The sequence below is a fragment of the Microcaecilia unicolor genome, chromosome 1, assembly GCF_901765095.1.
Source record: "Microcaecilia unicolor chromosome 1, aMicUni1.1, whole genome shotgun sequence".
NCBI lineage: Eukaryota > Metazoa > Chordata > Amphibia > Gymnophiona > Siphonopidae > Microcaecilia > Microcaecilia unicolor.
Genome location: NC_044031.1, coordinates 692,363,080 through 692,384,620, shown reverse-complemented (window position 1 = coordinate 692,384,620; position 21,541 = coordinate 692,363,080). Strand labels below are relative to the sequence as shown.

Here is a 21,541-nt window from a genome sequence, read left to right as displayed (position 1 = left end):
AGTCCAAAATAGACCAGGCAGACAACTGCACTCTAATAAATTAGATTTGTCAATCCTTTCACAAATTCAACTGTCATCTTCTCAAAAGAAATTACTTGCAGCGGTGGCCCCACAATTGTGGACCTCTCTCCCTGTAGAACTGAGGCTACAACAACGTCGTATATATTTTTGTAAAGTACTTAAAACCTGGCTTTTTAGAAAGTATGTTTTATGATTCATATTTTATATATTTTTAAATTACTACTTTTATTGTATTTTTGGCTTAATGCTGTGTTTTGTAAACCATCTAGAGCTCCTGATATCTGATGGTTGAGAATAAACAGTATTTTACAATATTCCCCTTCCCTCGTCTTTTGTTTAACCCCTTTAATTCCCTCTCCCACCCTTCCCCCTTCTTTAATATCATCTTCATATACTTCAATAAGTTGCAGCATGATGAAGTGAAATAAGCTTTTCCATTAACACTACTACCTCTAGCCTCTTCCTCTACTGCTCTAGACTTGAGGGACCATATCACAGCGAGTAGTAGAGAGGCAGGCTAAAATCATTTTTTTTTGGGGGGGGGGGGGGGGAGGCCTTCCCTCCAAAATTCCACCAAAGACTTGAGATCTAAAATTTTGTCACTCCTAAATATATTTTTGGCTTTCCTTTTGAATCTGTTCCCAAAAGTTCTAAATCTTAGGGCATTCTCACCTACCCCATGCTGGATCTCTTCCCCCACATACATACTGTTCCCAGAAACTCCAAAACATAGATTGGAACATTTTCTGCAGCCTCACTGGGGTGAAGTGTCTCTTAATCAGTGCGTTTTTTCTAGCACCTTCATGGGTGGGGTGATCACTGAAGGACCCACCCCAGAACAGCCAGGCCCCTGCAACCAGTCACAAAATCTACGACAAGGCGGAATTGGTGGGTAGAGCCTGAGCTCTTTCATGAAAACTTGGGGGTCCATGGGTAAATTTTAGCAGACAATGGAAATGGTGCCAGTACTCAGTACCCCCAATTACTCCCTAAAAAAAAAAACCTCTGCTCTTGACTTTTGCACTGAAAAAAAGAGGTATGGGGGGGGGGGGGGTGAGGTGGTGAGGAATTAGCAGTTACATTGCCAACCACGTTATTGAGCAGCCTACATGATTCAGAATTTACTATCTTACTTTTATTCCATGCTAAAAAATATAGCACAACATGTATGACATTTAAGTAGTATCAAGTACAACTGCAGCCGAGAGACACAGGTCTGGTCCATGGTTTTTCTAACATGAAAAATATGCAGATATGCCTGATGAATATTCTTTACGGGGATCCTGAAAATCAGGGTTTGTTGCAATCCTAGAGGGTCAAGTTTTTATATCTCTGTGCCAGAGGGTTCTGATGATGTAGGTGAACCCCCTCTTCCAACTTCAAACAGAAGACTGGACCAAGCTCAGAGTGTGGGTGTGAGTGTGTACTAGTATGGACTGTATCTGTAGCACATGGGTGTGAATGTGAACATGATCGTGTAGAGGTCTAGATGTGGATATGCTAGTTTTGGGGAGGCGAAAGGGCCTCGGTGCACAGCAGCGGAGGATAATATGGCGCTGTGCCTCCTTGCCCTGCACCCCCCACGTGGGCGGCTTCCAGCTATCTTGGGAGCCGCAAGGAGGTCACTGATGTAATCACATCACGCTGAGGGCACAGGTGGATGACAGGAGGGGGGCTGCAGCAGTCATAAGCAGCCCCCACGGAACATGAACTCCCTTTATTACAGGAACACAGGTCAGTGTCTCAGCCCACCCTCCCCACAACAACTCTACCTTGGAAGCACAACTGTAGCAGCAGCGGGGGTACCTGAGCCAGAAAGAAAAATGGATGGTCTAGAGACCGAGATTGACTGAGAGAGGGGTGCCTTAATTGCAGGGCCTCTGTACTCCATGGAGCAATGCACGGCACACGCTCAAGTCTGTTCGGAGGTGGGATGGGGCCACCTTGCTTTAAGGCGGGTGTCATCTCAACCATAATCGGGCAACAAGGATGATGGCCTTGCTGCATCGCATTGCATGATGCTTAATAATGCAGATGGCTCGGGTACTATATTGTTAGTACATGTTGTTGTATTCATTAGAGCTGCAGCCTAATGTTTTACCACTGAGAAAACCGTGTGGCTGATCAATCCTCATCTGGTAGAGAGCTAGGCGTCATCGCCTGATGAGGTAGTTGAGGAAGGCAGGAGACAGAAATAGCTGGGCAAGGGGAATGGTCACAGCTGCCTATGTTATGATGGTGAGGAGAGACAAAATAGAGCAGCTAGTAGTGGGCACAGACAGGATTGCCACTAAAAATGTAGGTAGAACATGACACAGCAAATTCCCAAGGCAGTACTGATTAGGAAGAAGAGCAGCAGTTTCCTGGTAGTATATATAAAGTATGCATTAGAGTCCTGCGGGGGAGGAAAAGGACCTCCAGCAGAGTCTGAAAGGTGGAGATCAACAAACTTAAATGGAAGAGAGCATGCTTGTGGATCCAATAATTGCAGGCCCTGCTGCTCCTAGCACTAAATTGATGGAACAAGGTACATGGCTTTACTTTTGGTTTTTCTTATTTGCGCAGTAGAAGGTTGTAGCATTTTGTATTGTTGTGCTATGTAGGATGGTGTGTCTCATAAACCCAAGCCCTTGACCACATTTTGAACTGCCAGAAAGTGGGAGGCAGAATAAGATTTGTGAAAGCAGTATTTTTGTTTTGGGAGTTGTTTCTTTTTCTATTGGATTGCCTGAAGACTAGTGCTGTGGGGCCAGAGGTTTATATGCAGCACTAATGTGAAAGTGAAGCTTACAATTATGTTGACAAACCATGTGTTTAAATAACTAGCAGAAGTAAAAGTGACTTGCTTCACTTGTTTTTGTTTACCACTGTGCTACCAGTCACTGTACAGACAATTTATGTATATATTTATTCACATTGATATACCATTGCGCTGATCAAATAATCATTCAAAAAGGTTTACAGAACATATAAAACAAAAAAAAAAGTCTAGAACAAAGAAATAAGAACAGTTGGAACAAAAATATAAAAATGACAGAGTTATCAAATAACCTAAACGTCCTTCATAATAACTATAAGCTTAAATTTAACTATCCTAAAAATAAAATCAAGTTAATGAGGGAACAGTAATGTTTTCAGCTTCCTCCTCATAAGATTTGTTTCCTGTCTTAGTTCTAAAGGAATTTTATTCCATAACTCTGGACCAATTATTTTTGACCTCCATCTTGCTTTCCTTATAATGTCTCTACCTGGAAAAATGTCACATATCTTGAAAAAAGATAAACATAGACTCTATGGCCAGAATAACAAACATGAGGGCAACAAGCATAATGGGATAATTCTATAAAGTTGGTGCTTATTTACACACTAATATGCACATAAATGCCAAAATTCCTGGGGTCACGTGAAAATGCAAATATAATCTGTAGACTTACGATAGTAGTAATTCATTACTACTATCTATCATAAGTCTACTGATCGTAACAACCTTCTCCATTTTGATAGTTTTCATCCATGACACCTTAGAATGAACCTTCCGATAGTCCAATTTTTGCCCTTGCAAAGGCTGTATTCGGATATAGAAGAACAATGAGGTTGTCCCAGGAATGTCTATTTATTTATTATTTATTTATTGCATTTGTATCCCACATTTTCCCACCTCTTTGCAGGCTCAATGTGGCTTACAATACATCATGGATAGTGGAAATAAGAAGAGAATAGACATTTGGTATTACAGAAGGATTTTGGGTTGCATGGTAATGGAATACATGATAGTAATATAACAGAAGGCATTATTAAACATTTCTGGATATATGTGGGGAGTTTCACATGTGTTGATCTTTGTGGTATATCTTGCCAAAGAGATGGGTCTTCAGTAGTTTGCAGAAGTTGGTCAGTTCATAGATCGCTTTTAGGTTGTGTGGCAGCGTGTTCCAGAATTGCATGCTCATATAGGAAAAGGATGATGTGTGCATTAATTTGTATTTTAGACCTTTGCAATTGGGGAAATGAAGATTAAGGAATGTGCGAGATGATTTTTTAGCATTCCTGGGTGGTAGGTCTATCAGGTCTGACATGTAGGCTGGGGCATCGCCATGGATGATTTTGTGAACTAAGATACATACTTTGAACGTGATGCATTCTTTGAGTGGGAGCCAGTGTAGCTTCTCTCGTAGGGGTTTTGCACTTTCGTATTTTGATTTTCCGAATATGAGTCTGGCTGCCGTGTTCTGGGCTGTTTGGAGTTTTTTGAGTATTTGCTCTTTGCAGCCAGCGTAGAGTGAGTTGCAGTAGTCTAGATGACTGAGTACTAATGATTGTACCAGATTACGGAAGATGGTCCTTGGGAAGAATGGTCTTATTCTTTTTAATTTCCACATTGAGTGGAACATCTTTTTGGTTGTGTTTTTCGCGTGATTCTCAAGTGTTAGGTGCCGATCAATGGTAACTCCAAGAATTTTTAGGGTTTCCAAAATTGGTAAAAACGGCTCTGTACATGCAGAGATCTCTATTATTGGAACCAACACAACAAAGTGATGAACACTCTTTTGTTTCATTTGTACCCCGCGCTTTCCCACTCATGGCAGGCTCAATGCAGCTTACATGGGGCAATGGAGGGTTAAGTGACTTGCCCAGAGTCACAAGGAGCTGCCTATGCCTGAAGTGGGAATTGAACTCAGTTCCTCAGGACCAAAGTCCACCACCCTAACCACTAGGCCAGTGTGTTTTACCTTATTCTTACTGAGCCTTTCAGATCAAGCATATTATCAAGCAACACTGGCAAGTGTTAAGTTACCACGCTGTATTTCATCAACCACCTAGATTTGCATTTTTGCATAGCCCGCAATCTAAGGGATCTACTGATGCAGCCATATTTTCAAGAAGATTGGTACAATTTTCCAGTAGGGATTTGGGACATTCTACCTGTGGACTCTGTTCGATTTGTGCACATGCTATTACCATGGATACTGTATGTCATCCCACTTTATCACATACATTCCATTTACGGCATCACACTAACTGTGAGGTAGCTGGAGCAGTATACTTGATACGTTGTCCCTGCCCTATGTTGTACATCATTTATACCAAGTGACAGATCCGTATCTGAATTACTGAACATCTGAGTTGGATCAGACGAGGAGTAGAGGAAGCTCCTCTGGTCCGCCATTGGATGGAGAAACACCACAGTTTGGCAGATTTAATGTTTGTAGTATTGGAAGCACCCATTCTACCTAGGGTGGGTGACCTATTGACTTTATTGTGATAAAGGGAACAGCAATGGATTTATCAATGGCACACAATGGAACCATCGAGTCTAAATAAGGAAGTTGAATGGTGGGCCTTTCTATATTAATTAATTTATCTCTGAGTGGGGAGTCTACAGTTTTTTGTGAAAGAATGGTTTTTTGTTTATCTACCATCAGTGATGTCAGTTCTGCTGAGTATCAAATAAGATGCATGTGCAGACGGTCGGCGTTTGTCAGAGACTGTTGTACGAATCAAGAGCAAGGTACTCTACTCTTTGCCTGAATGTTTATGTGAAAATGACTTGTTACATTTGAAATTAAGGATTAAAGATATTAGCTTGTACATTTATATTTTTGTTACAGAGAACATCATATGTATAAACAACTTTTTGGGGTTCCCTGATGCAGCCATTCAACAAAGCGTGGTCCGTGTCGGGACCCTGCAGTCTGTACAAACGACATGGAGAAATGAACTTTGGATGAAACATTCTTTTGAATTTGTTTCAAGAATTTATACTGTTTTAAGAATACAACACACAATTCAGAGATGTTTGGAAAACAAATATTGTTCACATTTTTTGTTTAAGTGGCGAGTTCACAATTTGGCAAATCAAATGTGCAATGATTGAGAAGTCAGGAACCTTAAAGCCTAGGGTAATTGAACCCATGTTGACCTCTATGGCAATTTCTGTAATATATTTCTATTATAGATTCCACAATTGTGAACCACGCATTTGTAGCTATGGGTTTGTTTTTTGAATGTAGGGACATATATTTTTACCTTTCAGCGTTTATCTAGCTATCCCCAGTTTTCCTTTTGGGCAATCTGTAAATATGCACATATCTTACATAGACTATTTTCACAGGTAGGCGTGTACATAGTTGGAGTCTGGGCAGAGTGTGGGTGGGACTCATACACACATAAGTTATGGAATGCTTTAAGTTACATTCATATCCCTGGCATTTAGCACTTATACCAGCTTCTTAGCAATGAAGTGGTTACTGTTTTAAGTGTATAGCTAGTCTGTAAGATGTCAGAAGTATTTATGTAATAATTATGTACATTCTGTTGGAATGCAATGAGAACTTTGGATCCATAGGCGTTAATGATTTAAAAATAAATGGATGTAGTGCAGTAGATATGAAAATGGTAATTTTATAACAGGTAGCCTAAACTGTATGCATACGTAGAATAGAGAGAGAATTTGAGTGACAGGAGATGGCGGAGGGGTAGAGAGAGAGTAAGAGATGGTTCTGAGTTTGTGATAGGGCTGGGGCTCAGGTGGTACAGCCCCAGTACAAAACTGTACTTTATACTCTGTGACTGGTGTAAGTGCTCGTGCTAAGTACCTATACACATATATACCCAGTTACACTAGTGTTCTAGAAAGGATAGTACGCGCTTACTTTCCATTAAAGGATAGGCATATACCATGCATCCTGCAGGTACTTAATTGTAGGTGCACTGTTACAGAATTGCCCTTTAGAAAAAGCAGCCAAGATGAAAGGGCAAAGATCCAGGATCACAGTTGTGCCCTTGCTCTTCCCTGTTGTTCCTGTCCTCCTTTGGAACCAAGGCCTCTTGTCTCTGTCCTGTCTTCTCCTGCCTCCTTTTTCTCTTCTTTTTCTTGCTCTCTCTTTGACTGTCTCTCTGTCTCCTCTACTTCCTCTTGAATTACTTCTGACCCTTACTCCTTTCTGGCCTCTTCCTCCTCTCTCTTTCTCCCACACCTCTGCTTTCTCTGTGCTATTTATGCCACTCTTTCACTATCTCCTTCTGCTCTAACAGTCACATCTCCTACATCGGAAAATTTACAATGCATCCTGTAAGCTAGACCTTTAAAAAAGTGTGCATGCTATAAAATTAACACCTGGTCTGAGGCATGTATTAAACTTTTGGCCTTTGTGAGGTGGGCTAGAACCCGATTTTCATTATTTATATGGGCTAACATCTTCAAGGACTGGCTTACTGTGCATGCAAGATCCCTGGTACTGTTCCAAGTTTCCAAGTGCATGCTAAGTGACCTTTACATATTAACCTTTAGGTCCGTGTGTGTAGCAGGAGCCAAGAAGTAGTAGAGAATGACACAAATGACGACCAACTAGGGACCAACTCTCTACTCAAAAGTTCTTTATTGAAAGCACCAGAAAGTGTGGGCCTGATATGGTCTGTGTTTCAGCGGACAACACCGCCTGCTTCAGGGGTCACAATCTCTGGCAAAGTATGCCAGGTGCAGGAGTGCAGCATAGCTTACTGCTTCAGACTGCTTGCTGTCTTGGTATATCGATGATGGGAACACAATGTAGCCAACATGGCCTCACTGCTAGAGTTACGTAGAGGCTTCTTCCTGTTTGTGTGCTTTTACCCTGTTAGGTCCTTTTATGCACCATCTTCATAATTTTTATTGATGTATTTTTATCATTCCCAGTCTTAATTTATGCATATTTTATATTAGCACTTAGTGATATGTTTAGTTCTTGACAGGCAGTGAGAATCGGCAGAGACTAATGAGAGTCATTTCATTTGGCACTTTTGCAGTTTATATAATCCTTCTAGTTTAATTCTGTAGTATCGGCAGTTTTAGGACTGGCTGACTATTAACCCAAGAGTATGTCTTCAGCAGGGACAGTATTGGTGCATCGTAAACTCTTGCTGCCTTTGTTAGAATAAGACATGGTCTAATGAGTTTGGAAAATGACATTTAAGATTCTGTTTTGCCAATTAGAACTTCTGCTATGGGAGTTTTGAAAGACATCCCCATGCCTAATTGTAGGCTCTGACATATTATTGAGTTGTTATTTTCAATTCACACACTTCAGATCTCCTAGCCGTCACATGCAAGGTATGTGGACAAAAAAATACAGAAAAAAATGAAGTCATAATCTTTGACTTCCATTCTGCAAGTGAAGATTTTATTCCAAGTTGTTTGATGCATATTTAGGGGTAAAAATGCAGCCCACGGTGGTCAGTAGTTTTTAAGCCACTGACTGCCAAGAGCAGAACTGAACCCAGATATTCAGGGGTCCTTTTACTAAGGTGTGCTGAAAAATGGCCTGCTCTGTTGTAGGTATTGGACGCGCGCAGGTCCCTTTTCAGCGCACTTGGAAAAAAGGCCTTTTTTTGGAGGCCGAAAATGGACATGCGTCAAAATAAAAATTGGTGCATGTCCATTTTGGGCTTGAGACCTTACCGCCACCCATTAACTTAGTGGTAAGCTCTCACGTGTTAACCGGGCGGTAATTGTCAACGCACACACACTGCCGATTACCGCCCGGTTAGCGCCACACGGTAGAAAATAAAAAATATTTTCTGCTGCGCGCATCAGACAAGTGTAAGAAATGGAATTACCGCCCAGGGGCGGTAGTTTCAAATTCATGCACGTTGGATGCGCGTAGGTGCCTACGCCCCTTAGTAAAAAGGGCCCCTCAATGCTGGGCCGTGTCCAGGCTTCAGCATTAATTTCCAGGTAGGTGTGGGGCCCAGAAGTTAACCGAGCACTGGCTGACATTCAAACTGGTGCCCAGTTAGTTTGGCAAATAAAGGAACCCTTTTACTAAAGGTTGTTAAGCCCTAAAGTCTGGTTAGTGAGCGACCGCAAAACATATTAAAGTATTTTTGGTAATTTCACTGTTTTAGAGTGCTAAGCTTGAATTAACTATTTTAAAAATTGTTTTGGAAGGGGCATGACATGGGTGTCTGGCTAGCTTATTATGATTAGTTTGCATGGATAACGCATGGTTAATACAGGAGCTCTTAGTGCCTCCTAAACAGCAGGTGATAAGTGCTCTCATATTAGTTTTTTGCAGGTTTGGTGCACTTCAGTTGTACAAAACCCTGCCTAATTTGTTGTTCAGCAAATTAATTTCCAAAGACTACAGCCAGTGCCGTAGCGAGGGCTAATGACACCCGGGGCGGGTCGCTGCTGCGCACCCCCTCCCGGGTGCAGCACGGCGCAACCCACCCCTTCTGCGGTGCACCCCCCCTCCGGAGTGAACCCCCCCAGAGCGCACCCCCCGGACCGCATTCTTACCTGTGGGAGGGCCGATCCACCCCGAGTGCACGCACTCGGAGCTGCGTCGGCCCCTCTGGTTCCCTGCTCTCTCTGCCCCAGAACAGGAAGTAACCTGTTCCGGGGCAGAGGGAGCAGGGAACCAGCGGGGCCGGCACCCCCCCCCCCCGAGCGCGTGCACCCGGGGTGGACCAGCCCTCCCGCCCCCCCTTCCTACGCCACTGACTACAGCCTTGCTGCTCAAACAAAATCTCTCCCTCTTGAAAAGATAGATATACTTAAAATGCTTGACAACAGAGAAAATTTCTGAGTTCAGCTCAGCACGCTAATCCTCCATGGAATAAATTTAGCCGAGAATACAGCTTTGTAGATTTGTTTCCATTGGAGTACCACCAAAGATCTGTTTGTATATCCTACTCCCAGGACTTTCAATATGCTAGACCTTTCACTAGCACCACATTTAAGTCTACTCCACTTATATTTGAAGGTCTTTCACAAATAACTGATCACTTTAATTATCTCCCTTCCATTTCCTCAACTGTGAACAAACGGAGGAAGTCCTTCACTAAGCCGCGGTAGCATTTTTAGCTCACAGTAGAAATCTGCTGGCGGTAAATGCTGAGATGCCCATTATATTCCTCTGGGTGTCTCGGTGTTTACCGCCAGCTGATTTCTACTGCGAGCTAAAAACGCTACTGTGGCTCAGTAAAAGACCTCCTCAGTTGAAATGGAAGGGAGATAATTAAAGTGATCAGTTATTTGTCTCTTGATTGGTTGTCTTTTTCAGTATATCTGTGTATGTCTGTGGTTCTCACATCCTTGGCAGGAGTCTCAGATTCAGAAATTACCAGGAAAAAAAATGTTTAAAATGTCACCTCGAAATCTTTCAGCGTTTTCTAAGGGTTCATCTCTGAGCCACCAACTGACTGGTCTTCAAGTGGCATTTTAGCTTGATCTAAAGGTCACCTTATTGCTAAATTTAGCAGAATCCTGGTTTATGATGGTTTAAGAGTTGTTCTAAGTTTTGAGAAATGTCTGCACTGTATATTAACATTATCAAAACTTAGAACAACTATTAAACCATCATAAAGTCTGAAAAATAGATGCTGAGACAGGATTCAGCTAAATTTAGCAATGAAGCGACCTTTAGATTGAGCTAAAATACCGCTTGAAGCAGACCAGTCAATTGCTGGTGGCTCATAGCTGGACCCTTAGCAAATACTGAAAGATTGTGGGATGTCATTTTTAACTTTGCTTCTTTGTTTCCTACTAATCTCTGAATCTGAGACTTCTGCCACAGAGGTGACAACCACAGACATCTCTCCCTCATTGGTAACATTTTACTTCCTTTAGCTATAGGCCATTCACAGTGACTAAACTGACAGGAATAATGGGGCTGATATTCATCCAGTCAGAGACAGCCCGCATAAGTGCCGTGCTCGGTGTTAACCTAGAATCAGCAGCATACCAAGGGCAGGGCAGTGGGGGGCGGTCTGCCCTGGGTGCATGCTGCAGGGGGGTGCAGGGAGCAGCCGCGTGGCTGTTGGCTCCACTGGTTCCCTGCTCCCTCTGATGCTACTTCCTGTTCTGGGGCAGAGGGAGCAGGGAACCTGCTGAGCAGACAGCCACGCGGTAGCTCCCAGCACCCCAGGAGGTAAGAGGCAATGCACCAGGGGAGGGGGTGTGTGTCTTGAGATGATGTGCTGGGGGGGGGGTGGGAGAAACTACGACGCTGCACCAGAGGGAGGGATGACGCTGGGTTATCCACCCTGAGTGCCAGCCGACCAAGGAACACCACTACCTAGGATATTCAATGCTGGGCTGTTTCCGGTGACCGGCATTGAATATTTGGTTTTATTATTGGCCGCTGGAACTTAACTGGTTAAGCCAATATTCAGCGCTAACTGGTTAAGTTCTAGCGGTTAAAGGTAGGACTGCTATTTACTTGATCCTATTTAACAGCTTAACACAGTGCTGAATATTTCATTTTTAATTTTATTTATTTTGGATTTTGCTCACACCTTTGTCAGTAGTAGTTCAAGGTGAGTTACATTCAGGTACAATGGGTATTTCAATATCTGTAATATCAACGCTAACTAGCTATATCATGTGATATAGCCAGTTAGCCACTATCCCCGGATTCTATATAGCACGCCTAGAGATCCACGCCAAAATCCAAGAATATTCTACAATAATGCTTATAACTTAATTGGCTTAACAAGCTAATCAGCGCTGATAACACCTGTAGGCAAAAAGGGGCATAATTATGTGCGTGGAAATGGGCGTTTCGTGGGCATTCTGAAATTTACATGCGTAGTTATAGAATATGGCCCAGTGCACCGGGAAGAGTTAGAAAGTAAGGTGATTGATTTAAAGAAAGTTGCACATGAGGTCAGAGAAATGGTTAAATGTTATCTCAGCAAGGGTAGGAGTGGATAAACATGTCCTGCTGCAGTATATGCAGCCTGCGTACTCCTTGTGTGTGTGAGTGAGACTAAGGAGTTAGTTACTTCCTCCAGTAAAGGCCTGGTTGAAGAGCCAAGCTTTCACCTGCTTCCTGAAGTAGAGAAAGTCTTATATTAGCTGGCTAAACTCTATTTAACTGGCCAGGAGTTGTTCCTGAGCGGTTAAATAGCACTGAATATCGGGGAAATGTGTCCTGCAAATCCTTAATGAAACCCAGCCATGTACCACTGACTAATCTTATTGTGAAGTTGCACAACAGGGTTTCACTAATCCTTAATAGTATTCACAGAGTACAACAGCATTGTATCAATGCCACTGTTTACAAATCAAATGCAAAGATGTAGTGATGGCAACAGCAGCAAGAAAGGGCAGTGAATGTGTGGGCAAGATGTATTACTATCCTGGCCCTACTTCCTGAAAAAAAAAAAAATTCCAGGGAGTGGAAACCAGAGACACTCCAGTTGTATACCAAAGAAAACCAGGTACTGCCACATCAACAAATGATACTTCCCTTTGGGAACTGCTAGTCATGCAGAGTCACTGTGCTGTACTGATTGTGCTCTTCAACAAAGTTCTCCTGTCACAGCAGAAAACACACAGTACAAATAAACTATAGGCTTTTGTATTTCATGAATGAAAAAGAGAAAGAAGTCTTTGAGCACCATACCGAACCCCCTGCCAACTTGAGAGAATGTATGAGGGACCACATGGAGTTTTTTTCTGGAGAGAGCTGTTTTTACTGCAAGTAGCAAACTCTGGCATGATCTGCTAATACTGCATTCATTTCCAGGTCCTCAGCACCACAGAAACTGCTATCAGCGTCCTACCTACCTATTTAGAATCCAGACAGGAAACCCAAGTAGGCTGTACAGTAACACTATTTTAAAATGTATTCATTTTAAGGCCAAAATGATAAACTGAGATTCATCCAGTCTTAACAAAAGAAATGTCTGGAGCTATAAGCTACTCCATAATCCCTCGTGAACTTTCCCTGATCATGCTGGTTTCATTACAAGGGTTAAGAGGTAATTTTATAATTGCATGCATGCATAAGAAGTATACGTTTGGTTTTCTCTCTGCAGACTTGACTGTGTTTTCAAGTGCACACATGCTTTGAATATTATCCTAATGAAATTATACACACACACATTTACATCTGCCCCTTGGCACGCACATTTTCAGGGTTACGTACATATACTTAAATTTCCCAAAGTATGTATATAAATGCATACTTGTACTGAGCTCCACTGCTGGGAATGCCTCTATTCAGTCTAGATAAATTTAAGTGCACATACGCTGGGATAATTTTATAAGGAGACCACAATTCAGGCACTTAGAATGTATGTAAATAATGTGAATACCTGCACATATGCACGTAATGCCAATATTCCAGGCACTGAAATGCGATAGCCTATAGTTTGCAGGTGACTGCTCACATGGGTGGAGTTTGGATGGAATGTGTGTGGAGCCTATATTTACATGTGTAGATTACAGAATCCTAAAATGTACGCGAGTTCTTTAGCAATCTAGACACTAATTTATACCATCTCTATGGCTGATGTAAATGATTGCGCCAAGAATATGGGCATGTTACACTGTATTCTATAAAGAAAAGTAGGCACTGTGCACCATTAAAAAAATACGACATGGAAATGATGAGTATTTTAAATAGATCAAACGTCTACATGAATTGATGTATTAAATAAAGGTATTTATTTTAGAAGCATCCTCATATTTCAATGGCAGCATTAAAACATCTGGAGATGAGAACTTCAAATTTGTGGACCCCTTATAGCTTATTATGACTCAGTGGTGGAGCGGGGTTTCTTCTCTCCAGGGGAGAATGAGGCCCTGATCACCCGTATTCCAAAGCCAGGTAAACCACAAGACAAAGTAGAATCTTACCGACCAATTTTATTATTAAATGTAGATCTAAAACTTTTGGCACGAGTTTTGGCCGATCGTTTGGCTCTTCACATCCCTATGTTAATAAGAGACCACCAAGTAGGGTTTGTTAGGGGACGACATGCTGTTTTGAATGTTCGGAAGGTGCTCCTCTCCATTGCCCACTGTTAATTTACTAAAGAACAACTACTACTTGCTAGCCTAGATTCAGAAAAGGCCTTTGATAAGGTTCACTGGGACTATCTATTTCAGGTCTTATCCTATGTGGGGCTGGAGGGCTGGTTTTTTCAAGCTATTCAATCTGTATGTAAACAACCCATCAGCCCGCTTCCTAGTAAATGGATATAAATCTCCCGCTTTTGCAGTTCAGAACGGTACGAGACAAGGCTGTCCACTCTCGCCTCTTTTATTTTTGCATTATTTAGAGCCGTTGTTGTGTACAATACTAATCGCTCCCGATATGTTTGGGGTCTCTCTACCAGGACAAACAGTAAAAATTCTGGCCTTTGCAGATGATTTGTTTCTCACACTTACTCAACCACAACAAGCTTTACCCCAGCTGTTAACTGTTCTTGATGAATTCAGCTTTTTCTCAAGACTGTCTCTGAACTATCAAAAATCAGTAGCCCTCCCAGTTCAGCCAGAAGTGAAAGAGATGTGAGAGGGTCCTTTTCCCTTCCAGCGGGAACACAAAGCGGTGAAATATTTGGGTGTTTATATCCCCTCAGAGCTAACACAACTCTACTATAAATCTGGAAGCACTAAAGACCCGCATAGAGGAGATTTTACAGGGATGGCAAGGTTTACCTCTATCCTTGCTGGGGCGAGTAGAGTTGTACAATATGGTTCTTTTTCCTAAATTGATCTATACCTTTCAAACAATACCCCTTATGTTATGTTATAAAGATGAAAGGTGGCTGCGCAGGAGATTGACTAAATTTCTACGGCAAGGAAAGCGGGCTTGAATATCTCTCTCTAGAGCCATGCTACCACGTGCCAAGGGGGGATTGGGATTATTGAATCTCTGACTCTTTTCAATAGCCAGTTGTGCTCGCCCTCTTTCTGATTGGTTTCGCTCTACACAATTTTTTTCTTGCACCCAGACAGCGATCTCCTTTCTCAAGCCATTACATTTTGCCTACTGGCTTCATGTCCCAGAGGGGAGGGCCTCCCCTTTGGGACAATTTGCAGCTATCTTGCGCCCGCTGCGTCAAGCTTGGCGATGTATATGTAAGTTTTACTCCATAAATTCTGAGATGTCCCCTCTACTCCCTATTCAGGGTAATCTGGCCTTCCCAGTGGGTGTTCTTCTTTGACTTTTCGCAGATGGTCCTCCTGGGGGATACATAATCTATTTCATGTGGTTACAGAGCGGGGAGCCATAAAGTCTTTTACGAATCTGTGAGGAATTTGGTTTAAATGATGCAGATATGTTTGCCTATTTTCAACTTTGTCACTATGTACATTCTTTAATCTCCTCTAGCATTGTCACTAGAGGTTTGGGAACGTTTGAATAAGGTTCTAGATCTTGATGCTCAGCAACGTACCCCGCTGAAATACTTTCACTCTTATTTAAGAGATTTGACTACAAAATATGACTTTTCCAAAGTAACTCAGCAATGGAACTCAGAACTGGGTTTGAAGCTCCAACCAGAGCAAGTAGAATCATGCTTATTAATCAGTTTATCATTTGACAGAAAATGCTAACTGGTGGGAGCTACATTACAAATTTGTGCTACAACTACATGTATCAGCATGCACATTCCTGAATCTCCACTACCCTAATTGCAAAGAGATAAAAAGGCCTACAAGGAGAACCTATAGCCTCACTAATCCACCTCTCCAACTCATTCAGTTATGAAAGCCCACCTCTATAATTACCCTAATAAATCCCTTCCTTCTTCTTTCTTCCCTGAATTAAGCTCTGCAAAATACTAACTGTACCCGATATATTGGAATAACTATGCTAATAAAACTATGTAAGCCACATTGAGCCTGTAAATCGGTGGGAAAATGTGGGATAAAATGCAATAAATAAAAATAAAATAAATAAATCCACATACGCGACCAGTTTCTTATACATTTGTACGCAGCTATGGAATGCACTACCGAAGCCATAAAAACAACACAAGACCTAACTATCTTCCGAAGGCTACTGAAAACAGATCTGTTCAAGAAGGCATACCATAAACATCCATCTTAAATACTAAATAATAAGACTTTACACAACCTAAATAACTGAAATCTTTCACTGAACTGATTAAACTCTTTGCCATTAATGAACAAGCACTACCACTTTAATCTCTATGTAGAATAGGATCTCTCCATAGCCGATGACCTAATGTATGTTACAATCCAATTTATTACTCAGAAACCTTCGTGCATTACCATAATATACCCTTCCTTACCATGTATACATGCACATGATATATATCTATACCATGATCTGTACAATGTATGTTATGTTCCATGCATGTTACCATGTATGTATGTACCTTAACACAATACCATGTGTAATTCTGTTACCCGGAAATGACAACCGCCATTACGGCAAATGTAAGCCACATTGAGCCTGCAAATTGGTGGGAAAATGTGGGATACAAATGCTACAAATAAATAAAATAAATAAATAAATAAATATCGCCTCATAGAGCCTTTCGAGCCCCATTAAGAGACAATAACTCATGCCCTAGGTGTTCCGGCGGAGAAGCTCATCTGGGACATATGTTCTGGTCTTGTTCTTCAACAATGACTTTTTGGAAAGACCTATCTAATTACATATCGAAGCTCTGGAACATCAAATGGCATCCAACACCCAGCCAACTATTTGACATTTTCCACATTTCAGGTCCTGCACCTCAAGGCTCAAAGGCTTTTCTAAAAAAGATCTATGCTAATGGCAAAAAAGTAATCCTTCAACTGTGGTTGGATCACAATGGCCCCACAATACCTCAGTGGCACTAATCTATGATCTATCTCTGCTCCCTAGAGCAGACAGGAATCTCTGACTTAGCTTCAAAAAAAGGAGATCTATTCTGTAAAACCTGATCTTCTTTTTGGGACTCACTCATTCCAATTGTATATAGTAAGATTCTGAATTCTTGACCGAAAAAACAAAAGGAATTAGTTGGGGAGGGGGAGAGATAGAAGGATTCTTGGGATAAAAATCAACACCTATATTAGCGGTTTATTATGCCTGTATGGATACTGTTTTTTTTCTGACTGATGTTGTGAAGTCCTTTCCTTTGTATCCTGTTAAGCATATCAATAAACAAGATTTATAAAAAAAACATCTGGAGATGTCTAGGTATAGCTGTAGGAGCAGCTGTAAATCCCTGCATTTGGGTCCCCATGACTGCCCCCTGTCTATTGTCCCAGGATCACCCTCTCTGCCATCCTACTTCCCCGACCATCCCCTAAAAGTAGTACTTTGCCTGCTGTACCTTCACCTCCACCCTTCCCACTCCAGCAATCCATGCTGTGGAGTAGAAGCCTAGTGGTTAGTGCAGCGGACTTTGATCCTGGGGAACTGGGTTCGATTCCCACTGCAGCTCCTTGTGATTCTGGGCAAGTCACTTAACCCTCCATTGCCCCAGGTACAAATAAGTGTCTGTGAGGCATATTTTCAAAGCACTTAGCCTTCCAAAGTTCCATAGAAATCTATGGAACTTTGGAAGGCTAAGATAATGTACTATGTAAACTGCTTTGAATGTAGTTGCAAAAAACACAGGAAGGCCATATATTAAAGTTCCATTCCCCCTTTCCCTTCTGCCTCTCCAGGCCCACTCTCCTGATGCAACCCACCGACAGCAAGCACTCCCAACCATAGCACCTCCGAATTAGTAAATAACCTTCCTGGCTCACTCACCTGATGTAAGTATCCTTCCTCCCAGGAATCCTACCCCTTCAAGGCAGGCCCCTCTCTGCACCCCCATGTGTGGGCACGTGCCCACCACATGGCTCCCTCACCACAAATCAACCTCAGTTCTGAGGCCAAACTCTAACTTGAAGGTCCCCCACTCTCCCACCCCACACCCCCAAAATCTATCCCGGGGTCTAGTGGGGCAGAAGGGTTGCCCACTCATTTCTATGTGATGCTCCTCCAACCTGAAAACGGCTGTTGAGACCTCTAGTAGTAATATTACTAGAAAAACTGCCCAAGGAAAGTACCATATTTGTACCAGTTTTTCTGCAGGAACTTTTTCTCTTCAAAACAACATGTGCAGTTTTCAAAATGTAAAGCTATATTTGTTATTTCTTTCCCTAGTGCAACACTGCTTCTGAGTCATTCTGCTTTTTTCAGAGAAAGGGTGGCCAATTTTTGCATATTCAGTTTAAAGGGATAGTTTCTCAAGTGTGTTATTATTAAATTCTTGTAAAGTGATAACATAGAATTTTTACCCTTAACACATGTTAAAACAGCAAAATCCTGCATTATCCAATCTTAGTTTACTGTAATGCATACTACATGGTAATAAGATGCAAATGTAGGCAAAGCACTTCATTATTATACAAATCAAATTACACAACTTGTGTTGAACTTCACAAGCTGTGTTATTCATAGAAAAATGCCAGCTTTTTTTTTGGTGTTATGTTTCCTCCCTGGGAGCTACGGGCTGCTAACGCATAGCCTGATGCTTATAGAGGTCGTCTTAAAGGAGCTGAAGGTACAATAAGTGCTTCACGGACTCTCCCCAGCACAGAACCTTAATGCATCCCAGAAGGATCTCTTTTCCATCTCCAAAAGAGCCCTCAGGACCCACCAGTGGTTTCCATGGTATCTAGTGGGTGGAGTAAAAGCAATCCCCAGTACCTCCTTCATCATCAGGGGCCAGGTTGAGAATGGTTGTGAGTAGATCTCTAACGAGGTTGTTCACAGGTTGCATTGTTCATTTACAGTGGGAATTACTTCCGTGGTAATGCCCTTGCATTCGAATACTGTATGCAATTCTGGTCATCACATCTCAAAAAAGATATAGCAGAATTAGAAAAGGTACGTAGAAGGGTGACGAAAATGATAAAGGGGATGGGACCAGGGCCACCGAGAGGGGGGGGGGACAGGGCATCTGGGGGGGGGCGGTGCCGCCGCCGCAGTCCGGCCTGCCCGCCATCGCTCTCTGGCATTGAACTTAAGCGCCTCACCTTCGAAAGCGCAGCAAGCAGCGGCAGACCACTCCTTCCTTACGTCTCCCGCCCTCGCCTGACGTAACTTCCGTGAGGGCGGGACACAGAAGGAAGGAGTGGTCTGCCGCTGCTTTCTGTGCTTTTGAAGGTGAGGCGCTTAAGGTCAGTGCAGAGGGCCCGGCCCGGTGGTGGGTGGCGGGGCCCTGGGGGCGGCCTTGTCCCAGGCCTGGCCCAGTCTCTCGGCGGCCCTGGATGGGACGACTTCCCTATGAGGAAAGGCTAAAGCGGCTAGGGCTCATCAGCTTGGAGAAGAGACAGCCGAGGGGAGTGGACCATTGTTCCAGCCTTGGAGGCCCTTTTGTGCTTTTTTTGTTGTCCTAATAGAACCTCCCCAGGATTTGCCTGGTAGGTGTGGGGGGGCCTACAGAGATATGGGGAGAGTTGACAGAAGAAGGGGGAATCTGAATTGAGGTCCATCTGGAGGAGGGACTGTGGGGAAGGAGGAAATACTTCACCCCAGCCCTTTTAAAAAGTGGCCCAGGAAAACCAGGAACAATCGATCCGAGATGGCGATGGATTGAGTAGCGTCAACGGACGCATTTTTGATCCGGCCCACGCGAATGCCACTGTGAGTTCCTTACCCGTCGGAAGATGGGCAAGCGTAGGGCAAGGTTTGGGCTGTTCCCTCCTTCCCAACTGGAGTGCCCCATCGGTCCCGAGATGGTGTCTACTCCGACTGTGGGAGCCTGCTCTTTGGAGCAGGACAGCAGTGTAGATGGGGCTTCCCTTAGCCCTGTTGTGCGTGCGGCGCCCCCACAACCTGGAAGGGAGAATCTCCAAGCAAGCCCTGACAACGTGGCAAAAGTCCCGATTGAGCAGGGAGGGAGTTTGCTGGAGAAGACATCTGGAGCTGAAAACTTGGAACCAGAAAAAACAACTTCTCCTGTCGTGTCTTCTAGGGCAGTGAGTATATTGGAGCAAGTTTCAAAAGCCCCCCTACCAGACTGTATAATGGGAGAGGTAGTTAAACCAGCTGTAGTGACTTTAGAGTCACTTTGGGACTTGACTTCTAAGACCCAATATGCATTGCAAACAGTAATTTAAAAAAATATGGGGACAATTAAAGTTTTGTCAGAGACTGCGCTGATTCAGTTAAAATTTGGTGAAAGCCAAGCATCCGAAGTTAAAAGACTGTCTGAGAAAGTTGGAAAAATTGAACTTGTGGAACAAACTTTACTAAAAGACAAGAATTTTACCCTAAGACGCCTGGAATACTTGGAAAATCAATCTAAGAGACTAACTTTGCGTTTTATAAATTTTCCGAGGTCACCATTGATTGTCCCGACGCAAATGGTTAAAAAGTATTTAATGGAAACTCTGGGAATGCCTGAAAGCTCATTGCCCCCAATAACTAGGGCATATTATTTACAGACTGGTGTTAAGACATCAGAAAATATTTCAGAACAGGGAGCAATGGGTTTAACAACATTCCTAGAGTCGTCTCTTGAGGTGATAACACAAAGAACTACATTGTTTGTAACGTTTGCGCTGGAAATGGACAGAGATGCAGTACTTAGGCTTTCATTTAGGCATCTGGACTCATTATTTTTGGGTTCAAAGGTGAGAGTGTTCCCGGATTTATCCAGGGAAACCCAAAAGAGACGCAAGATGATTTTGCTATTGCGCCCAAGAGCTTTGGCAATTGGGGCAAATTTTCTTTGAGGTATCCATGTGTGTGTAGAGTAATCTTGCAGTCCAAGCAATATCAATTCTTTGACCCAAAACAATTAGAAGATTTTCTAAAAAGCAGAGAAGAGGTCATATACAAGTCTAGTCACTTATGCAACGCTGTATGCAGACTTGAGTAACCCAATTGGGATAGTAGCTACTTATTTGAATTTAATATAATTTGAAATTGTTTGTTTTAAGCAAGAATTCTTTTCTATTTCTTTCTTGGATCGCTTTCATGATTATAGTGGTCATTAGTAAATTATTATTATTTCCTGTAGAATTTATTTCTTATTGGATGGAATTTAATTCGATTTGTGCATTATCACTCATAAATATATGTTTGATAAAAGTTTAAATAGGATTTAAAAAACAAAAAGTGGCCCAGGAGTATTGCAGCCCAACTTCCAGGATGAAAAAATACCGCCACCTTTTTGCTGGAGGTATTTATCTAGGAGTAATGTGACTTGAGGTATTCACTACAGGCTGTGTTATTCAATTTACATCATAATAAGCTTTGCATCTCATTACTATCCAGCTTATTTTCGAAAGAGAAAGACACCCATATTTCAACCCAAATCGAGAGATGGGCGTCTTTCTCCCGTTGGCGTCCAAATTGGTATAATCGAAAGCCAATTTTGGGCGTCTTCAACTGCAATCTGTTGCGGAAACGGCCAAAGTTGACGGGGGCATGTTGGAGGCGTGGTGAAGGCAGGACTGGGGTGTGTTTATCGGCCGAGGAGAGATGAGCGTCCTCGGCCGATAATCGAAAAAAGAAAGGCGTTTTTAGCATGAATTTGGGTCACTTTTTTTGGACCCTTTTTTTCACGAGCAAGTCCCATAAAAGTGCCCTAAATGACCAGATGACCACCGAAGGGAATCGGGGATGACCACCCCTGACACCCCCAGTGGTCACTAACCCCCTCCCACCCCCCCAAAAAAACAACTTTAAAAACTTTTTTTTCCAGCCTGTATGTCAGCCTCAAATGTCATACCCAGCTCCATCACAGCAGTATGCAGGTCCCTGGAGCAGTTGTTAGT

At 42.6% G+C, this 21,541-nt stretch overlaps 1 long non-coding RNA gene across 1 annotated transcript; it reads right to left on the bottom strand.

Annotated features, from left to right (window-relative positions):
- Positions 1-730: 730 nt before the first annotated feature.
- Positions 731-20,433, bottom strand: LOC115460629. Its single transcript, XR_003940530.1, has 3 exons — positions 20,238-20,433; positions 18,708-18,714; positions 731-741 (listed from the first exon to the last, which is right to left on the bottom strand). It is a non-coding gene; the product is annotated as an uncharacterized LOC115460629 (long non-coding RNA).
- Positions 20,434-21,541: the final 1,108 nt, after the last annotated feature.